This window comes from Pleurodeles waltl, chromosome 8 (assembly GCF_031143425.1).
Source record: "Pleurodeles waltl isolate 20211129_DDA chromosome 8, aPleWal1.hap1.20221129, whole genome shotgun sequence".
Lineage (NCBI taxonomy): Eukaryota > Metazoa > Chordata > Amphibia > Caudata > Salamandridae > Pleurodeles > Pleurodeles waltl.
Genome location: NC_090447.1, coordinates 1,169,524,736 through 1,169,545,389, shown reverse-complemented (window position 1 = coordinate 1,169,545,389; position 20,654 = coordinate 1,169,524,736). Strand labels below are relative to the sequence as shown.

Here is a 20,654-nt window from a genome sequence, read left to right as displayed (position 1 = left end):
CCTGAGCTCTGCTTGTACTGAATTCATTTTTTGTTATCTATCTTCTCCTACATTTCATTCACATAAGCATCTCCAGGTCCCAAAAACAGCCTATAACCTACTAAGTCCCCCAGGGTTCTAACCTGGCCTCTCTCATTTTCAGTCTCTACATTGAATCTATTGGGTTCTGTTCACAGATAATAGTATCAGAATTCACCAGTATGCTGATTATAAACACATCTACTTGAAAGTCTACTCTGCTGCAGACATTCACAGCCTCAAGATAGCAAACACCAAATCCATAGCTGAACATCCAGTGACTACCAGGAAGCTCAACCCCACCAAGACAGAATTGATGTTAATTGCCAAGAAGAACAAGCAAAATACAGTGCAGTCCTGGCTCAATGACGTGAACTTTGACAACTTTGAACTCCACCTTTCTTCAAGTGACAAGTGACTTGGATTCACGATGGACACCAGCTTCCCACTGTTGGAGCACATTGCCAAAAAAAGGTTGTCCCTGGATCAGCAGCCTCTGCCAAAGAAAATAAAGTTGCTTCTTTCAGAAAGTGAATTCAGAACTGCTGTTGAAGCCCTACTTTTGCATCTGGATGGTGGTAACTCCATGTTCCATGACCTGCTGGACTCCCTTTTGCGCCCCCCCTTCTTAAGGGCTTACATGCTGCAATGCCTTTCATTTAGTGAGTTTGAAGAAATTATCACATCACCCCGATTCTGATGGAACCACATTGACTCTACTTGCTGACTCACACCATCTTAAAAAGCAGCTGTATCAGTAACAAATAATCATGAGCAGCACCCTCTTATCTTGCAGACAAAACCACCATCTCTAGTGGCTCTCGACACACCTCCAGGACATCATCAGACTGCAGACAAAAACAAGCATTTGCAATGCAGTGGGTCTCGCATTTGCTCAAGTTTGAGCTATTAGGGTTGTAAACTGCTAACCAAACTTTTCTTGTCACTTAACTTGAAAATCAAAAGTAAAACAGTTTCATCTAAGCGAGCCGATTCACAGCGCCAAGGCCGTCATAAGCATCAGCAATAAGGAGAGACACAAAAAGGAAAATAGTTTGCTCAGTCAAAACTTATCGGCAAAAGTACAATTGGCCATGTAACATGAGTGATAGTCAAGGCGGTAACAAAACCTCCCCAAGGAGGGACAAACGTAAACCATTTTTAATGTCATCAAAGGATTTTTGAAGGGCAAGCCCACGAACGAGTGGTAGTGATGGGCGTGAGGTGGGCGTTGTGAAAAGGCCGGATACATACCAACAGGTCGGAAAACGCAGCGCATGTGCGCTGCTATGCTCGACCTAAACATGTATGAGATGGTAGCATATGTTAGGATGACAAAGGCTCCGTATTGGATGGAGCCAGGCAGCTATGCCATTCTCTGTTTAAACATTATGCAAATAAACACACACAAAGGAACGTTTGGCTTTTTTTTTGCCAAACAATGAACGTGAATCCCTATGAACCAAAACTTCACTGAATTCCCTTGTTTTCTGAGGAATTTTGAAATCATTATTGCCATCTGCATTCAGAAGTGAGTAGGTGATTGGGAAGTATTCAGAGACCCTGCAAAGAGCGTTGTTTAAAGACATCTGCTCGCTGAGAGGGACTCGACTGAAGAGCCACTGCCGCTTCCTGCTCACCGACTGACCGGCCTCTAGCAGGAACAAAGACCCCCAGAGCTGAAAGGGGAGGAATGTCTGCGGTTATTCAAGCCTGGGACAAAAACAGCTAACTGGGGAGCGCCTTCAAAGGCCAGCAGAAGAAACAATTAGTGAGTTTCTATGCTCAGGAATGAAGGAATGAAATTCAGGGTTTGAGTGCCCCATCGAGGCTGCATGCCTTCCCAGAACAGATGAGAAGAGCACGAGCAGCGCAGGTAAACACATCCACGTTAAAAACACAACCGTATTTTTTTTTTTATGGAAAAAAACAGCACGATCGTGCTGCTACAGTTCACTAATAGTGAAACCTATAGGCAAAAGTGCAATTATGTACGGAACCGGCAAAAGTGCAACTAACTATGTAACAGTGTTGATGTCATACAAAGCACTCGACTTCTGTCAAGCGAGATCGCGGTGCGAACAAAAGATAAAAAGTAATTCACAAACCTGACTGGAAACAGCAAGCCCCGCATGTTTTCAGTACTTGGTCGCTGCGCTTAAGGAGGGCTAACCACCGGAAAAGAAATGATGTATGCGTGCCTTCCACTAATGAAAGCAAGCAGATTTTGAAAGGCAAGCCCATGAACCAATGAGAGACACTGACGTAACATGGACGGGGCTCTGACCCCTTTTGTATATACTAAAGCGTCTCACAAGCGAAACAGATGCACAAGCACATGTGATGCAGGCTCAACCCTAAAAAGCAAACCGCATGCCTTTTCCATGTGTTCACTCAGGATCTGCAACAACATCACTGTATCCAACAGGACTACTCTGATTTAAGAAAAAGGTGCTCAGAACTCATATACCTCTCCTGTCATGCGTTGACTGTTTCCTTGCCATGGACTGTATGAACTGTTTCCTTCCTTGTGACCCCATACAGTGCTCCAGTGCATTTTGGATAGGTTTGCGAAATACAAATAATGGATACATACATAAATGCACACATACATATGTATATGCCTATTTGACTTCACATATTCTGTTTATTTTTTTATGTGTTAGGACAGCTGATTTAATATAAAATATAAAACTATAGAGTCTGCTACCTCTGAGTTTGTATGACACGCCTTTCTTTTATTATAGAGGACACATCTTCAGTAGCTTCCTGGCAGTACATTGTTTCTGCTGGTAGAAAACACTGGACTGAGCTCATTATTTACCTAAACATATTAATCCAGTCAGAGGTCATTTTTCTGAAGTTTGTTTAGAGGAATTTATTTGCAGTTGTGTTTTTCTGTTCTTCCCCACGGCCTCCATGCTTTCACCATTCATGAAATGCCCTTCATGTGATAGAAACATTTCAGAAAGTGACCACAACTTATTCATCATCCTCAACGTCCTGCATTTCCACTTTGCACAATAATGGCAAGCAAAAATTGTCCCGGAGGCACAAAAAAATCCTGGAAGGCGGAAAAGATTTCGGAGCCCCTTTGGAAGGAGCTGAAGATGAATCTGTCAGCAAGGTCATGTCAAAGAGGGTCACTGCTTCACGTTTGCCTTGCAAAGACCAACATAGACTTTGTCTCCAGAAAAAGAAGCAGTGGTTGTGATAATGTTGCAATGACCTAGACATTCCGAGTCACTAACAAGATATTCTTTGACAAAACATACCACATGGAAGAAGAGGTCTGAGAGATATTGTAGCATTCGATGTTGAAACACAGTCCATTTATACAAAGGGAAGGTGCTCTGCATTGAGGAAGTCAGAGATATAATACTAAGAATGAAACATCAAGATGGTTAGAGTACTTAACTGAGGTGTCTTTAGAAAACTGGCACTTCTATTTGCTGTCTATAAAAAGGTTTTAAACGGAACAATGTGTTCGATGGCATGGATAACTGTAGGTACACATGCTTTGCATAAGTCTGCCATATAATGATGGACTTGGAGTGTTACAAGTTATTTTTGTTCAAAGAATCTTTTTGAGTTATGAGATCGAGTGACTCCTCTCAGTGATACTGTACATGGGCATCGAGTCCTTTGTTAGATTGTTCTCTCACCCCCGTCTGGCTCGGACATGTATACCTCTCGCCTCGGTCTATTCCAAACTCATCTATTCCATCTTTCTTTAATTAATGGTATTGTGTTTTCAGTATCTAGCGCAATTGACCATTTTCTTTTTTACATCAGAGGTCGGGTAGCTGCCCTTCGGGGGGCCAGCCTCAGGCATACTACTTCACGCGGTGTCGAGAATTGCAGAGCTGATGGAACGCACTCCATTTTGGTTTTGCCCTTGATATATTTCGAACTTCGTTGACACCGATCAACACCTGGTGTGTAATCTATGCTGGTCCCTGGACTATAGAGAAGAAGTCTGCAACACCTGCCAGTCTTTTCGATCCAAAAAGACCCCCTGGGACTGAAGAGTGCGTCAATTGGAGATGGCGTCGAAAACACCGGACGACACTCCTGATTTTTTTGGGGGAGAAGCATACGCAGGAGGAGATCGAACACGAAGAGACTTTCTCCATAGAAGATTTGTAGTGGGATGTTCAATCGGACCAAAAGTCAGTTTCTTACCTCGGCGCAACCTGTGAGTACATCAGCCTCACCCTCCATTCAAAGACTTTAAAAAATGACCCACAAACAGGTCGTTTGAGCACCGCTGCCTTTGGGCCATGGTCAGATCTGAAAATTACATTTAGATGCCGCACTTTGGGCTCGCACTGAAAATAGCTCAGACTAAAATGCCTTTAGCATCGACCTCTGGCACAACACCTTCTCATTCAGCCTCTGGATTGAGATGAACCTTCGACCCGAATGCTTCGGCTCTGAGCAAGAAGCCATCTACATCAGCTTTGGAGCTGACAGCTTCCAGTCGACGCAAGACATCTGCTCCGAAAGCTTCAGAACTAAAAATTCTGCCTTCCAGAGGCTTGAGTCATTTTTCGGAAGCAGCTTTACCAGTGGAGCCAATACTTGAACTAATGGATGCTAGTCAGCGCCAGCTCCATATTCAAAAGGGAACAGGACAAACTATTGCTTTTCCTCCTGTCCCAATTAAGAGGAAACTTACTTTCCAAGAGACTTTGGATACTTTTTTAGGTGGAAGAGCAGTGTTCAAAGACAAGGACAAGGCTCCAGTTCTCCCTTGGGCTTCTCTACCACACTCTCCTGTGCTTCCTCTTACTCCTCCACGACTTCCACAATCTACTCCACTTATTACTGAGGCACACTTTTCTCCACAAGGTTCACCGTCACCTCAGGGAGATAATTTGGGAGCTATTCTACAAGACATAGACCCATCGGATTCATATGATACAGATCCCATACTTCCAAATGACCCTGATTTACACCCTGCTTGCCCTTAACCTCCTAAAGATGCAACTTCATATCAACAGGTGATCTCATGGACAGCTGCATATCACAACGTACAAATGCACACTGACCCTATTGAAGAGGATTTTCTCTTTGATACACCGACTACCACACATAAAGAAAGTAAGTTTTTGCCTATGTTACCAAGTATACTTCGACATGCCAGAGACATTTTTAAAGAACCTGTTAGGTCAAAAGTTCTTACCCCAAGGGTCGATAAAAAAATATATATATATAAGGTGGCACCTACAGACCCTATATTTATTAGATTTCAAATAGCTCCTGACTTTATAGTTGTCAGCACAGAAATGTGCTAACAGCCAATCAACAGTAGCTACTCCTCCTCCTTATAAGGAGAGCAAAAAACTAGATGCAGCGGGGAAAAGAGTAGCTGCACAAGCTGCCAATCATTGCAGTATTGCCAATTCGCAGGTGCTTTTGGCATGTTACAATAGGGCCCACTGGGACGAGATGGAGGCTCTCCTCCAGTACCTCCCAGAGGAGCATTACAAAAGGGGACAGGAAATAGTTTACTAAAGACCAAACTATTTCAAACAACTCGATTAGGTATGCCACTGATGCAGCTGATACCACAGCTCATCGTATTAATACCAGTATTATTATTAGAAGACATGCTTGGCTTAGATGTTCAGGCTTCAAGCCAGAAATTCAGCAGGCAGTTCTCAACATGCCTTTTGATAGGGAACTCTTGTTTAGTAAAGAGTTTGACACCACTATGGAACCCTCAAGAAAGATTCTGAAACAGCAAAGGCTATGGGGGCCCTACTCACCCAACCACAAAGGGGTCATTTTCGTCACCCACAATTCAGGGGAGGCTTCAAATCATCATCATCTACTGAGCTTTTCACCTCCAAGCAAGGCACCCATTACTATACTAGAGGTACCTACAGAGGTGCAAATAATAAAGGTAGAGGAAAGGCGTCCACCACACGTCATTGACTACTTCCACCAGCTCACACCTCTCCAGAAGGGGGAAGACTACTGCATTTTTATGCATTTTTATCCACAATGGTCCATTATCACCACAGATCAGTGGGTTATATCGATTATCCAACATAGTTACTGCCTAGAACTCATCTCATCTCCACTCCACCCCTCCAAATATTCCCCCTCACTCTCACTAACTTTCACACGCCCATCTTACTCTTTTCAAAGAAAAGGTACAATCCCTTCTTCTCAATGGGGCTATAGAGCCAGTTCCCCTCTCACAGCAAGGGTTAGCAGTATATGCCCTATACTTCCTTATACCAAAGAATGATAGGTCACTAAGACAGATTCTAGATCTCAGAACACTGTCTATTCATTCTATATGGTTACTCTCCAAGATATCATTCCCCTATTAGAGCAAGGCGACTACATGACCACTTTAGATCTGGAGGGCACTTACTTTCACATTCCCATTCATCCGGCACACCTCAGATACCTTAGATTTGTCATTCCTGGGAAACAGTATCAATTCATGATTTTACCATTCAACGTCACAACCGCTCCCAGGGTCTTCACAAAATATCTAGCCATAGTTGCAAGCATTCCTCAGAAGACAACAATTCCATGTCTTCCCCTACTTGAATGACTGGCTCATCAAAGCGAGTACCATAAAACAAGGTCAGCTTCACACTGGGCACACAGTTGACCTTTCCAGACTTTGGGATTCACACTCAACTTTCTCAAATCTAACCTCCAACCTTTACAGATACAGCCCTCTCTGGGGGCAGTTCTCAATGCTCAGTCAGCATTGACATATCCAAGCCCAGCTCTAATTCAATCTTTTCTCTCCCAACTACAAGAAAACCATAATTACACTTTGAGAACAATGATGCATTTACTAGGAATGATTGCATTCCCCATGACAGACTACATATGCGTCCCTTACAGCAGTGTCTATCTCATCAGTGGTCTCAGTCACTGGGTCATCTCCAAGTTCTAGTGTTGTTAGACTGCCAGGCTCACCGCTCTCTGCAATGACGGAATCCCACCAAACTTTCCATGAGGCGGCCCTTTCAAGACCCTGTGCCTCAGGTCACTCTGACTAACGGTGCATCACAGACAGGTTTGGGAGCTCACCTCAACAACCTCACAATACAAGGTATGTGGGATCCCATTCAACAAACTTCTCACATCAACTACTTGGAGTTACAGGCAGTCTTCCTAGCACTCAGTCTGTCTACAACAACTATCCAACAAAGGGTTCTAATCCACACAGACAGCATGACAGCCATGTATTATCTACAAAAATAGGAGTGGGGGCATTCTTCTCAATTGTCCCTTCTTGCTCAGATAATTTGGAAATGGGTAATTCAACACCACATTCACTTACTGGCAGAATACCTTCCAGGAATGGGCAACCAGTTTGCAGACCTCATCACCAGGGTGCAGCAACAAGTCCACAAATGGGAACTTCACCCACAGGTACTTCACCAATGCTTTCAAAGATGGGGGATATCACAGAAAATTAAAAATGGCAAAACATCACGTCCAGATACCCACATCCCCAGTCCAAGGACAGTGCTCTATGGATGAATTGGTCAGGGATATTTGCTTATGCTTTTCCACCTCTCCCATTTGTTCCGTCTGTAGTTTGCAAAATGAGACAAACATCACTCACCATAATCCTTGTAGTAGCCACATAGGCACGTCATCCTTCGTTTACAACACTGCTGGATCTTTCTGTAGTTACTCACAAGAAACTTCCAAACATGCCGGATCGTCTCACTCAAAAGCAAGGTCAGATCAGGCATCCAGATCTCAAAACACTCAGTCTTGCGATATGGCACCTAAAGTCGTAGAGTTTGCTTATTTGAATCTTCCCTCAGAATGTGTGGAAATTCTTAGAGAGGCACGTAAACCTACAACTAGACAGTGTTATGATGCAAAATGGAAATGTTTTGTCTGCTACTGTCAACCTAAACACATTAACCCACTCAAAGCCTCAGGTTAAGACATTGTTATTTCCTACATTTACAAAATATCAAACCTGGCTTACTCATCAGTTAGACTTCATGTAGTGACTATAGCTGCTTACCTCAAAAATAAACAAAATATCTCTTTATTCAGGACTCCAGTTATCAAAGCCTTCATGGAAGGCCTCAACCAGTCATTCCACCCAGGGTTCCCTCAGTCCCATCATGAAACCTTAATGTTGTACTTACTAGACTCATGGGTCCACCTTTTGAGCTTATGCACTCCTGTTCTTTGCAATTTCTTTCATAGAAAGTAACCTTTTAATGGCTATCACTTCTCTAATATGTGTAAGTAAAGTACAGAGTCTAACTTTAGAAGAACCATTCTTCCAGTTACACAAAGATAAGGTAGTTCTTAGGACAAACCCTAAATTTCTTCCAAAAATAGTTTCAGCATTGCACATTAATCAATCAATTGAGTTACCTGTCTTTTTTCCCCAGCCAGAATCAGTTGCAGAGAGAGCTCTTCACACGCTGGATATTAAAAGGGCTTCTATGTATTACATTGATAGGACAAAAAACTTTAGAAAATCTAAACAGCTTTTTGTGGCATTTTCCATGCCTTATAAAGGCAATCTAATTTCAAAAACAGGCATAGCCAGATGAATATTCAAGTGTATTCAAACGTGCTATCTTAAAACCAAAAGGCAGTTACTAGTACTCTCAGAGCACATTCCACAAGAAAAAAGGGTGTTTAAATGTCTTTTTTTAGGTAATAATCCAGTAGCGGATAATTGTAAGGCTGCTAATTTGTCTGCACTACATACATTTACAGAATTATTGTGTAGATGTTTTAGCATGGCAACAAGTTAATGTTGGCCAAGCGGTGCTCAGGACACTTTATCAAGCTACTCCAACTCCTACAGGCTAGCCACCTCTTACTTGGAGGGGACTGCTTTACAGTCTATGCAAAGCATGTGTATCTACAACTACACATGCCATTGAACGGAAATGTTACTTACCCAGTAGACATTTGTTCATGGCATGTAGTGCTGTAGATTCACATGCACCCTCCCTCCTCCTCGGAAGCCTGTGGTCGTTGTGGCATTATTATATAAATATTGTATATATGTATATGCACTGCATGGACATCTTTCCGTATATACTCCTAACCTTACTTACCTGTGGAAAAATATTTTAACAAAGGAATCTATGCCTGTGCCCAGTATCACTGAGGGGAGAATTCACTCGATCTTGTGACTCGAAAAGATTCTTCAAACAAAAACAACTTGCAACACTTACTGCCCAACACTAGATGTCAGACTTATGCAAAGAATGTGAATCTACAGCACTACATGCCACAAACAGATGTCTACTGGGTAAGTAACATTTTCCTTACAGATCCTGCTACTCGGAAACTCCTTACAAGAGTAAAGAAAAACTGATTCTTTTCAAGAGATGCCTTCACATGCAGAGAGGCTTAGCATATGCACTTCACTACAGTCCAATCAGAAATCAATTCTGCCGCAGAGGCCTAGAACAATGAGGAAAGATACCACCCTGGCTCATCCTGGGCACTATGTGCACTACACCACTTGGACTACCCCACCAGTAATATCAAAGATCAGCATTATTACTTTTTAAGATGTTCTGGCACTGGAGTTTAATTAAGCTAAACATTTCTTTTGAGTTAACTCAAGCCAAGCCATTCATAATATTTGCAACTGTGAAGCACCAAGGCCCCTCAAAACCAAAGGATGCATTACTTTCAGTTAGTTTCATCAACAAGTAAATGAATACCTTGGCCTCAGAAGAAATGTGCAACACCAGAACAGGATTTAACATTTCTGAAAACAGAACCTCTGACGGCTCACTAATAGTTATATACAAAGTGAATCAGGTGACTGACTGGGTCTATGGGCTAAGATCCTCAAAGTAGCAAGTTCTATTCAATTCCTAGGACAATAATAGTGTCTCTTATAGAAATGGTCAGGAGATTGCAGGTGAATTACAGAAGTCATGAATGAAGGCATGCTGGTGCCTTTATACATAAACTAATGACTTTGTTGATGTTTGCAGAAGAATGTGTTCAGACCCATCCTAGATTTCCAAACATATAACAAGTTGGTAAAAAAATGAAAACGTCAAAAAGCTTTTCCTGCATCTTGTCATTCACAAATTCAGCAGGGAAATTGGATGTTGGCATAGATAAGGAATTGCTACAAAGATTAGTGGAGAAAAAATATATTTATTTCTTATTTAAGGTCCTTTTTATTCGACCTACATAGTTACGTTATGTGTATATGTATAAAGGACAACTCATCGAGGAATATATATTCTGGCTCTGATGCAGGAGCTGTATGTGCCAAGCCAGGATCCCCACTACTTAAAGAGCCAGGTCTTCAGTTTTTTGTGGAAGTCGAGAAATGAGGAGGAGGTTCTGATGTGCAGGGACAGGCCATTTCAGGCTTTAGGAGCGAGGTAGAATTCTGTGCATTGGGGGGGGGGCGAGTGCCAGTAGAAATAGTTATGGAACCCTAAAGGCACCAGAGGTGAACAGGGCCAGATTGATCGACTGAGTGTGGCTTGTCAGGAAAGAGCACATCCAGTGCAGGAAATTAGATGGAGACAGTGTTGAAGTCTATGGAAAAGTCCAGTAGGATGAGGGCCACAGTGTTACTTCTGTCTTTGATCATCCAGATGTTGTCCATGGCGGCAATGAGGGCAGTCTCTGTACTATGGTTGGGCCTGAATCGGGATTGAGTGTTTTTGAGGAGGTGGTTGTTAGTGAGGAGGGTGGCTAGGCATTGATCATCATTTCCATAAATTTTGCAGGGTACAGTAACAGGGATATAGGCTGTAGCTGGCTAGCGTCTTTGGGTCTGCTGAGTTTCTTTGGAAGGGGGAGTACTGTGGTGTGTTTCCAGGTGTATGGGTAGGTGGATGTGATGATTGAGTTGTTCTTGATCATGGTGAGGGCTATATGATGTTGTCCAGTCCTTTGATGAAGATGTTGAGAGGGCAGGGATCCCAAAGTGCTCTGGAGTGCATGGGCTACAGGTTTGTTGCGGTTTCTTGAGTGGTGATGGTGGGCCAGATGTTCAGGATGATGCTTTGGGTGTAAATAGAGATGCATAAAAGGGGTGAAAGGGTCTGTTTGGGGATTGAAGATTTCATAGATGCTGGTGATATTGTTGGTGAAGAATAGAAACAACTGGGGTGCAGAGGTCCTAGGACGGGGTTACGGCATTGAAGCTTGCTGCGGGAGACGTGAAATATTCCACTATGTCAAAGATTTCCTTGGCGCTGTTGGTGTTGCTTTCAATGCGGTCTGTGAACATGAAGCGTTCGGTGGCTCTGATGTCCTGATGGTAGCATCTGAGGGCAGATTTGTAGATGCTATTTGTCAGTGTCATTCTGACTTTGTCTCCATCTGAGTTCAAGTTGCTTGCAGTGATATTTGGTGAGCCGGAGCTCTTCTCTGCAGTACCTTGCTTGCGGTCTGGCTTTTGTGATTTTATTGCCTTTGAGAGGAGACAAGGTATGGGTCCAGACAGTGATCCTGGCATTGAAGTTGGTCATAGATTTGGAGAGATTACTGTTGTGTCAAGGCCAGTAGTGTAGAATTTCGGAGTACCAGGATTCTTCTGGGATCTTGTTCCAGTCCCTTCTTAAACATGCAGTGATGGTGTTTTAGTGGTTATGTGGGATGGGCATTTTGAGATTGATGAGAGTGTGGTCAGATCAGATGGTGGGTATGGGCTTCTCTACTCTGATGTTGCTGAGGGTGGTAAAGATCGGGCCCAGTAGATGTCCGGCAGCTTGTGTGGGGGCTTTCCACTCACTGGGTGAGTGTGAGGCTGTACTGGTCCTCAAAGCGGTTGGATGTGTGAGGATTGATGAGGTCCTGCAGGTGGTGGTTGAGGTTGCTGAAAAGGTTGAAAGCATTAGAGTTGATGATCAGAGGAACGACAAAGCCAGCAGGGGTACTGTTGAAGTTGGTGCATGGTCCAGGAGGGCAGTAGATGAGAGTGCCTGTAAGATTGTAGTGGGTAGTGACAAGATGTTTGAAGGTCAAGTGTTCCATGTTGATGGTGGTGCTTTCCAAGGTTGTAGAGCATTGAACGGCTGGACACTGATGGCAATTCTGCCTCCAGTTCTGTTTGTCCTGTACTGTCATGCGATCTTGAATCTGGGAGGATTGCCCTGGCAATAACTGGGGCTGACGAGGGAGTCATCCAGGTTTCGTTTAGGAAGAGCAAGTCTGGTACAAGGTTGTGTAGCAGATCCCAAATTTCGGTGGTGTGTTAAGTGAGAAAGCAAATAATGAGGAGTATGCAGGACAGAGAGAGGTGTGGTGTAGTGTAGGGGTTGGTTATGTGGTCTTATGTATTGAGGGTGTGAGGTGGGTGTGGAAAACTACATGTGAAATGGCAGGTGGTGCAGAAGAACATACCTTCAGTGTTGGGCGGGGAAGCGCAGAAACAGTGATACCTATGACAGTCAGTCTGACCAGCACCATCAGCCACCAACGTAATTACAAAATGACTGTCGCAGAAACTGAATTTGTCTCAATTGGGCAGCCACATTTTAGACAATCCCCATGGCTAGACTCTAATGTGAGCAGAGTCCAAGATAAAGTCAAGGCTCACTTCAGCCCTCAATACTTTCATACCTGTCCATCAGGCCCAGACAAAAAAAAGACCATCCGCTCCTTGGTTTAACGATGTTCTGGTTGCAGAAAAAAAGTGTTGTAAAGTGCTCAAGTGGGCATGGAGAAAGACTTAAGACACCTCAGCAAAAGTGCGCTATATGAGTGCAGTAAAAACCTATCATAAAGTGATCGGGAAAATTCAAAACTGAGGTTTTTTTTCCAACAAAATCATAAATAGAAACAATCTGGCAAAATAAATATTTTCTGTTGTCAACAGTCTAATAAAACTAGCAGCTCCTGCAGGGCCAACGGAAGCCTCAACTGACCACTGTAATAAATTAGCTATCTTTTTGTGTCTTGAAGATTAATGCTATCTATTCTCAATATTTGATGAATATCCAAGCTGAAGGTGAGGACTGTGAGCTAAAGCAAGAGGCAGAATTTAACAAACTAGCATTACTCGATTTAGCCTCTCTAACTGCCCTATGCAAACAAGTGAAATTGGGTTCTTCCAATGACCCATGCAAACCAGAAACTGTTTTAAAACTTAATGAGTTCATCCTTCTTAGAGGCTGCCAACCTTTCCTTGTCCTCAGCTACAGTACTTCAGAAATTTGAGCTACAAAAGTAATTCCCCTTTTGAAGAAAGCGTCCCTCGATACGGCCAAACCTGACAATTGCCTTCCTATCTCCCTGCATCTTTATTTAGCCAAAGTAGCGGAACACTTCAAAGAGAAGTCTTTGTAGTGCAGAAGACCCTGCCTTCCTTGCCCTGGCCCAAGCACACTCCAGGAGGTTGGAGACTGCTTTGTGCAAGGACAGACACAGCCCTATTCAGGTGCAAGTGTCAGCCCCTCCCTCCACTCTAGCCCAGGAAGAGCCATTAGGATATTCCAGACACACCTCAACTCTCTTTGTGTGAGTGTCTAGAATGAATTCACAAGCAACCCAACTGTCATCCTGACCCAGACATGTATTCCACAGAGGCACCGAATGGTTAAGCAAGGAAATACCCACCTTCTAAAAGTGACATTTTCAAACTTACAATTTAAATACTAACTTCACCAAAAAATGTATTTTTAAATTGTGAGTTCAGAGACCCCCAAACACCATTTCTGTATCTGCTCCCAAAGGGAAATTACACTTAAAAGATATTTCTAGGCAATAATCATATTAACCTATGGGAGATATAGGTCTTGTAGTAGTGAAAACCTAATTTAGCAGTATTTCACTACTATGACATGTAAAACACACCAGTACATGTCCTACCTTTTAAATGCACTGCATCCTGCCCATGGGACTGCCTTGGTCCTACTTTAGGGGTGACTTACATGTTTTAAAAGGGAAGGTTTGGGCCTGTCAAGTGGGTGTACTTGGCAGATAGAAATGGCAGATAAATACTGTCCACACAGACACCGCAGGCAGGGCTGACACATGGTCATAGGGCCACTCATGTGGGTGGCACAATTAGTGCTGCAGGCCCACTAGTAGCATTTGTTTTACAGGACCTGGGCACACATAGTGCACTTTACTAGGGACTTACTAGTAAATCAGATATGCCAATCATGAATAAGCCAATCACCAATACATTTTAGACAGAGAGTATATGCATTTTAGCATTGTTTATCAGTGGTAAAGTGCCCAGAGTCCTAATGCCACCAAAAACAGGTCAGAAGCAATAGGCAGAAGAAGTAAAAATGTTTTGGGTTAACCCTGCAAAAAAGTGCCAGGTTCAAAAGTTACTTTGTCCTCGCCATCTTCCCTCGAGGCACAAATAAGGCTGGACGATTGGTTTTCTTTCATCTAGTCTTAATACAGTTGAGGATATTTTGGAAATTTGTTGGTCTTATCAGCTAACCGACATCTTGCTGTCTGAAATTATCTGCAATATGAAATCCTCTAAGGCCAGTGCCCAGATGGCCTTCCATCTATCTTTTAAAGAAGGATCTCAAGAATTGGGGCTGTATTCTGAGTGGGTTTTTTCAAGTGGGTCACACATGTAGGTATTCTCCATACATCATGGAATGGAGCCATAGTAAAGCCCACTCTTAAAAAAATTTAAACGGACCAACCTAGTAACTATCACTTGATATCACTTTTGGACATAACCTCCAAGTTATTCGCCCAAACCTTATTAAAGCATCTGACTTCTTGGGCTTTTGATACTGGGTTAATCTTGATGGAACAGGGAAGTTTTAGGCCAAAATATTCAACAGTTGACCACTGTTTCACCCTATGAGGTGTTGCAAGGAGTTCAGTGCAGTCCGTAGGGGGTCTTTGTTGCTGCTTCGTTGACTTTCAGGGAGCATTTGACAGGGTGGACGGAGATACATTATGGTACAAACTCCAACAGCGGCAAATTCTGAGGCCCTGTCAAATCTCCTGATAAAACTCCACATAAATAACTGGGTCTAAGTTGATCTTTTCGGGACAGGTGGTTTGTGTAGGAAGTTAGAAAATGGCCTACGCCAGAATACATTTTAGTGCCTTTGTTGTTCAGTCTGTTCATAGCCGACCTTCCCCAAGTTTTGGGGTCTCCTCGCAGTTTTTCGCCAAAAATTGGGGGAAGGCATGTCAGCTGCCTTATGTATGCGGGTGATTTGGTGGTCTTAAATCTTACGCCTGTTTGCCTGCAATGCAAATAAATGTGCTACGTTCCTTGTGCCATGACTTTAAATTAACCATCAACACTGAGAAGACAAAAGCTGTATTTTTTAGTAAGCAGAAAAAGAGCTTCCCATATTTTTTTTAATTTTTTTTAACAATATGCGGTTAGACCACGCCCAAGAGTACAAATATCTGTGAATGATTTTCTCTGATGATCTGAGAAGGGATAAACTACTGGCCAGTCAAAGGTTTACATTGTTGTCTGAAGTCGGTAGTCTGAAATTATTAGATAGTAAATATGGTAGCTGTTCCTTCAAGCCACTAAGTAAAGTACTTTTGGGCAAGGTAATTCCCTACGCCCTATATGAAACCGAGGTGTTGGCAGTGGACATTCAGGTTGTATGAAAAAGACTCAACACTGTGAAATTTGGGCTTGATTTACCAAAAAATGCTATAATCCAAGCGATAAGATGGAAGTTGAAATAAGTACATGGAGTGCAATAGCAGATGCAAGGACCCTGCGGTTTTATTTTATGACCAGTAATGGATCCCCCAGTGAAAAACGTTTGGCTTTAATTTTCCCAGAGGTATTGCCAACCTTCCCTGATAAGAGGATTCTGGTTAAGTTGTTATGGTGCAACTAGGTGTGTCAGATATGTTTGGATTTGGGAGTAAAGAGAAAAAATTAGCCAACTGAAAACACCCTTAGATGCTTTTCAGAGGAAACTACCTGGAGTAAGGCTCTCCAGTATTTGGGGACTATAAGAATAGTTGTGCCTTTCCTGGTGTCCTAGGAGGGCTCAGAAGTTTTCCATATTTATGTAGAATACCGGGTAGGACCTTGCACAGTGAAATCTGGCATCTGACGGTAGGGATAAGTCCGGGGTGGCGGATGCTCAGGCTTAGGCCCAGATTGCAAAGAACCAAAACCTGTGCCCATGTATTAGGGGTAACGTTAATGCAGTCCTCCACTTATTGGTGGACTGAATATTCTTCCTAGATGAAAGGAAGAGATTTTTTAAACCAGTTTTCTTAAAGTATGGGAGAAGGTCAGGAATCATTGGGTTAAATTTGTTGTGTAGGTTGGGTCTTCAGGATGTGGGCATTGCTGTAGGTCAAGTCCGGCACAAAATTGTATCATCCTATAGCAGGATTTCTGTATCACATGCCGCTCTAGATTAGTAATTGTCCCATCCTAGTGGCCAGACTTGTTTTTTGATTTATCAGGCTATTGTTGATTCATTTGGGAGAAGTGCTTGGTTTATGGTATAAAATGGAGAACTATGGCCTTTCGAAACAGCTGGTGAAATGAAGCTTTGGATAACATTGTGATATGCTGCACACTCTATTAGGAGAATCTCCTGAGTATGAATAAAGAGGTCAATTAGGGCCTTCCAGTGGTGGGTTAATGAATGTTCCGGTGACTGTCTTTGCACAACACACGTTGTTCCATGCACTTTAATGCCCATAACTGAGATACTCTGTTGATTATATTGTGACAGGGCCAATTGGGGGTACATACTTTGATATAGGCCATGATAACATGGCTGAAGAGGTATCTATTTAAAAATCAATTTTTATGTTGCTGTAATTTGGATGGTCCATAGTTTCTGGGCTAGACTGGTCCTGATTTTGAACTTTCTGTTACATAAAGGTGGACCCTAGCTCTGCATCCTTTTGATCTAATTGAGATATTGTGCAATAACTTATTTAGTTGGACTTAATAATGTGATGACTTGTATAAGACACAACTTTGTTAGAAGACTTTTTAGAAAAAACGTTTTATGAATATAGTTGTTGTATTGTTGTACTTGTATACTTATTTATGGACAATTTTATGAAATTTCTGTTTTTCTTATTTGTGGAGCTAAACATATGCTATATTTCTATAAGAATGTATTTCTTGGAAATAAAAGAATTTGATTGATTGATAGTCACCAGTGACAGACTGATCCTGCAGTGGTGCTTAACAACCAGTGTTATCAGTGCATAGAAACTAGTAAGGAAATTACCATTGTCAGAGAGAGTTTTCAAAAACGTTGTCATGGTGGACAGTATTGTAAAAGGGTACCTTTCCAGTCTGCTCTTGTCATACAGACGGTGTTTGGCAGTACTTCTGAAAGATTATCAGATTTAGAAGTCATATTTCCAAAAGAGGAAGTCATGTACTACATAGATGTTTAAGTTGAGGGCAATACGTGTTGCCCTGAAATACTTCCGACCAGCATTGAATGCCAACACCCAGATTCAGACAGACAACACCATGTGGTGTGCAACTTACGAACAGTTAGGAATTGATGTATGTGAATTAATGGAAAACAGAAACAGAGCAACTACATAGGAGGAAACCAAATCATTAAAAAACAATTTTTAAGGACATACAATTTTAAGGAAGTAAAAAAAAAAACTAAGATTTAACAAAAGATTTTAAAGGGAAAATAATCTTATGAAAGTATCTCAAGCTACATAACAGTTGGTTTGATTTTGTAGGGTAAGATTGTTTTTTTGGGTTGAGGGACGGTTGATATTTAGGGGTGATGAGATTTTTTAGGGGGTAAGGGATGGATGGAGTTCAGGTGTAGAAATGAGTTTTAGGGGGTCAGGTATGGTTGGAGAATAGGGGTAGTGAGTGTTTTTTTGGCGACCAAGAATGAGTGTAGTTTAAGGGTGGTGAGGTTTTTTAGGGTTCACAGATGAGTGGTGTTTTGGCCGGTGGTGAAGTGGTTTAGGGTTCAGGGATGGGTGTTTTTTTTTGAGCTGGTCAGGGATTTTTGAGGTTCAGTGGTGGGTAGGTTTTAGGGGGGGGGTGAAGGGTTTTTAGGGTTTAGGAATGGGTAGAGTTTAGTGGTGGTGAGAGGTTGTATGGATCAGGTCAGAGATGGGTGGAGATTATGGGAAGAAAGAGAGTGGGTGGAATTGAGGGTGGTGAGGGGTTTTAAAGGTTGAGAGGTGGGTGAAGTTCAGATATTAAAAGGGCTGTTAGGCATCCAGAATGGGTGGAGTTTAGAGGTAGAAAGGTTTTTTTTTTTGGACCGGGTTAGGTGGAGTTTAGGGGTGATGAGTTGTTTTAGGGATCTGGGTTGGGTGGTATTTAAAGGTAGGGAAGTGTTTTAGGACTCAGGGATGGATGGAGTTTAGGAGTCAAGGAATAGGTGGAGTTTAGGTGTGACGAAGGTTCTGGGGGCAAGGATAGATGGTGTTCGGGGGTTATGAGGGGGTTAGGGATGGATAATGTTTAGGGGGTGATGAGGAGTCAGCAAATTAAAAGCATGCAAAATAATTGTTTGACAATGTAAAATATTAAATACAAAGTAATTTCCCTTGAAATAAAGCACAGAATAAATACCTTCTTCCAAAAATGTTTCTGAAAGTAACTTAAATACCATTCAGTCAAATGCCAATTTTAGAAAAAAAGATATTCTTAAATGGTAAATGCCATTCATCCTGCAAATTGCCATTTAACAGTTGAAATGGTTTCTCAGTAATGGTATATAATGAAATGATTTTCTAAGCAATTACATACAACCATTAGGCATAAGATTGAGGAATAAAGCTCTAGTGATACCATGTTGGCTGATGGGAATACCACAACCTCAGCTTCCGGAAGAGCCTGATGCACCCTTCAGAACTCCCAGAAACCAAATTGTGGGTACTAACTGAAGATATCCTAAGCCAGCTGCTGAACATCTCACATAGGTCCCTTTTCCACTTCAGAAATTGCAGTTTGCCATGACTAAGCATCAAAAAACTACTAACACTGATTGAAAGGGAATGTTCTGTGTGCCATCTGGTAAAACGTATACTTTACGCATTGCATCAATTCCATTGCTACCAGTGGTGATCCTAAAAATCAGAAAAGCCAGAATAAGAATCTCAAATCAAATAAGAATGTTATCTGTAGGTCATATGATCCTATTCACCTATTGAAACAATCAAACAAGAGTGCTGTCAACAGACAAGACCTGTTGACCAGAGTTTAAGACAAGGGTACTCTATCACATTTTCTATTGAAATGGATTCAATATATTGAAAGAAGCAAGTATGTTTTCCAGCATTCATCTTCTACTTTATTGGACTGATCATTAAGTAGGACGTTTCTCGTTTAAAGTGTCAAAAAAGATCAGGTACTTCCTTATCTCTTACACTTAACACGCCCAGTTTGCAACTACAGTCTTTTGGAAGAGCCCTTCTCAGTCACTGTTCTGTGCAATAAAGGTGATTAAGAATTTCTTGAAAGGTCTTTAATAGGCAGTCACTCCTGTTAAGAAAATTGATCATACTTAGTAACGTAACAGAATAGTACTTAGACTAGTGGCGATTCTTTTGTATCCTTTCACAAAGCAAGGCTACAACACCTATTATGGCAAGCAGTTTTCCTGGTGGCTTAACTTTTTCATGCAGGGTTAACTTTGTGTTCCAATAAACCATATAAAGTAATCCATTTGAATAGTTGTATTAAGAAGCCAATCTTTCCTTCCTTCCAAAAGTCTGTTTAGATTTCCATATGCACCAACTGCATTTCCCCAAAATCAACCCACTCCAACAGAAATACCTCTTCACAACATTAAATGCTAGCGTGCCTGAAAGATCAATCTAGACAAAATGCATTACATCAGAAAATAATAATTAGCTTTTTGTTTCCTTTACCACACTACCTGCACACGATTGGTGACATCCAAACTGTCAATAGTTTGTTGAACTGCAGTCATTCTTTGTTATTTGTAATCAGCAGGTCACTATGAGGATATCTAGGTCTCATTCAAACAGTAAGAAAATAGCATTAACTCTTCTGCCAGGTGTAGTACTTTGAGGTCAGTTCACTCTTTTGCAAGGCACCTGTGCTTATTTCCTGTGCCCATGGCAGATAACCAAATGGGTTGTGGTACTCTTTTAGTACTGTCCCCTCTCCCTCGCTGTGATGAGGTGAGCTTCAGTGTTTCTCTGTGTCAGTACAGATCTCATGATGAAAGGACAAATTATTTTTATGGAATCTTAGTTCTCCGTTTTGACAATATTTACTGAATCCATAAACAACCTTCTTTCTTCCCAGCGAAATATAGGGGAAGAATTTTGGTGCACAGTTTTCTGAAATCATCTGTAGATCTGTTGTAGGATTCAAAATGAATTGCCAGTAAGCTTTGGAAGTTATACCCTCTTGGATAGTAGCGTTGGCCAGAAGCACTAAAGGCTCAGCACAGTTTGCCTTGTCTGTCTGCTCATTCCTGTTTTATTTTTATTTTTTAAAGAAAAATAAAATGAGGCAGTAGTTACAGCCTGACCATGGACGCTCTTTAAAAGTGTTTTTATATAGCCCTTTGTGTATCTAGTAGAAAAAAGCAGTACTTCTTATTTGAAGGTTTTCTGTGATCCAGGATGCTGGCTGTTAAATATGTAGTGTTCATATGTTCAGTAAAATATTCCCATGATACAGAACTACGAGTACAAACAATTGTTTTCTTATTCGGTCTCAT

At 41.9% G+C, this 20,654-nt stretch overlaps 1 protein-coding gene across 2 annotated transcripts in view; it reads left to right on the top strand.

The window, feature by feature from the left end:
* Positions 1–20,654, top strand: part of COG3 (component of oligomeric golgi complex 3) — a 291,820-nt gene that overhangs the window by 128,172 nt on the left and 142,994 nt on the right. The gene's annotated exons all lie outside the window — the stretch shown is intronic.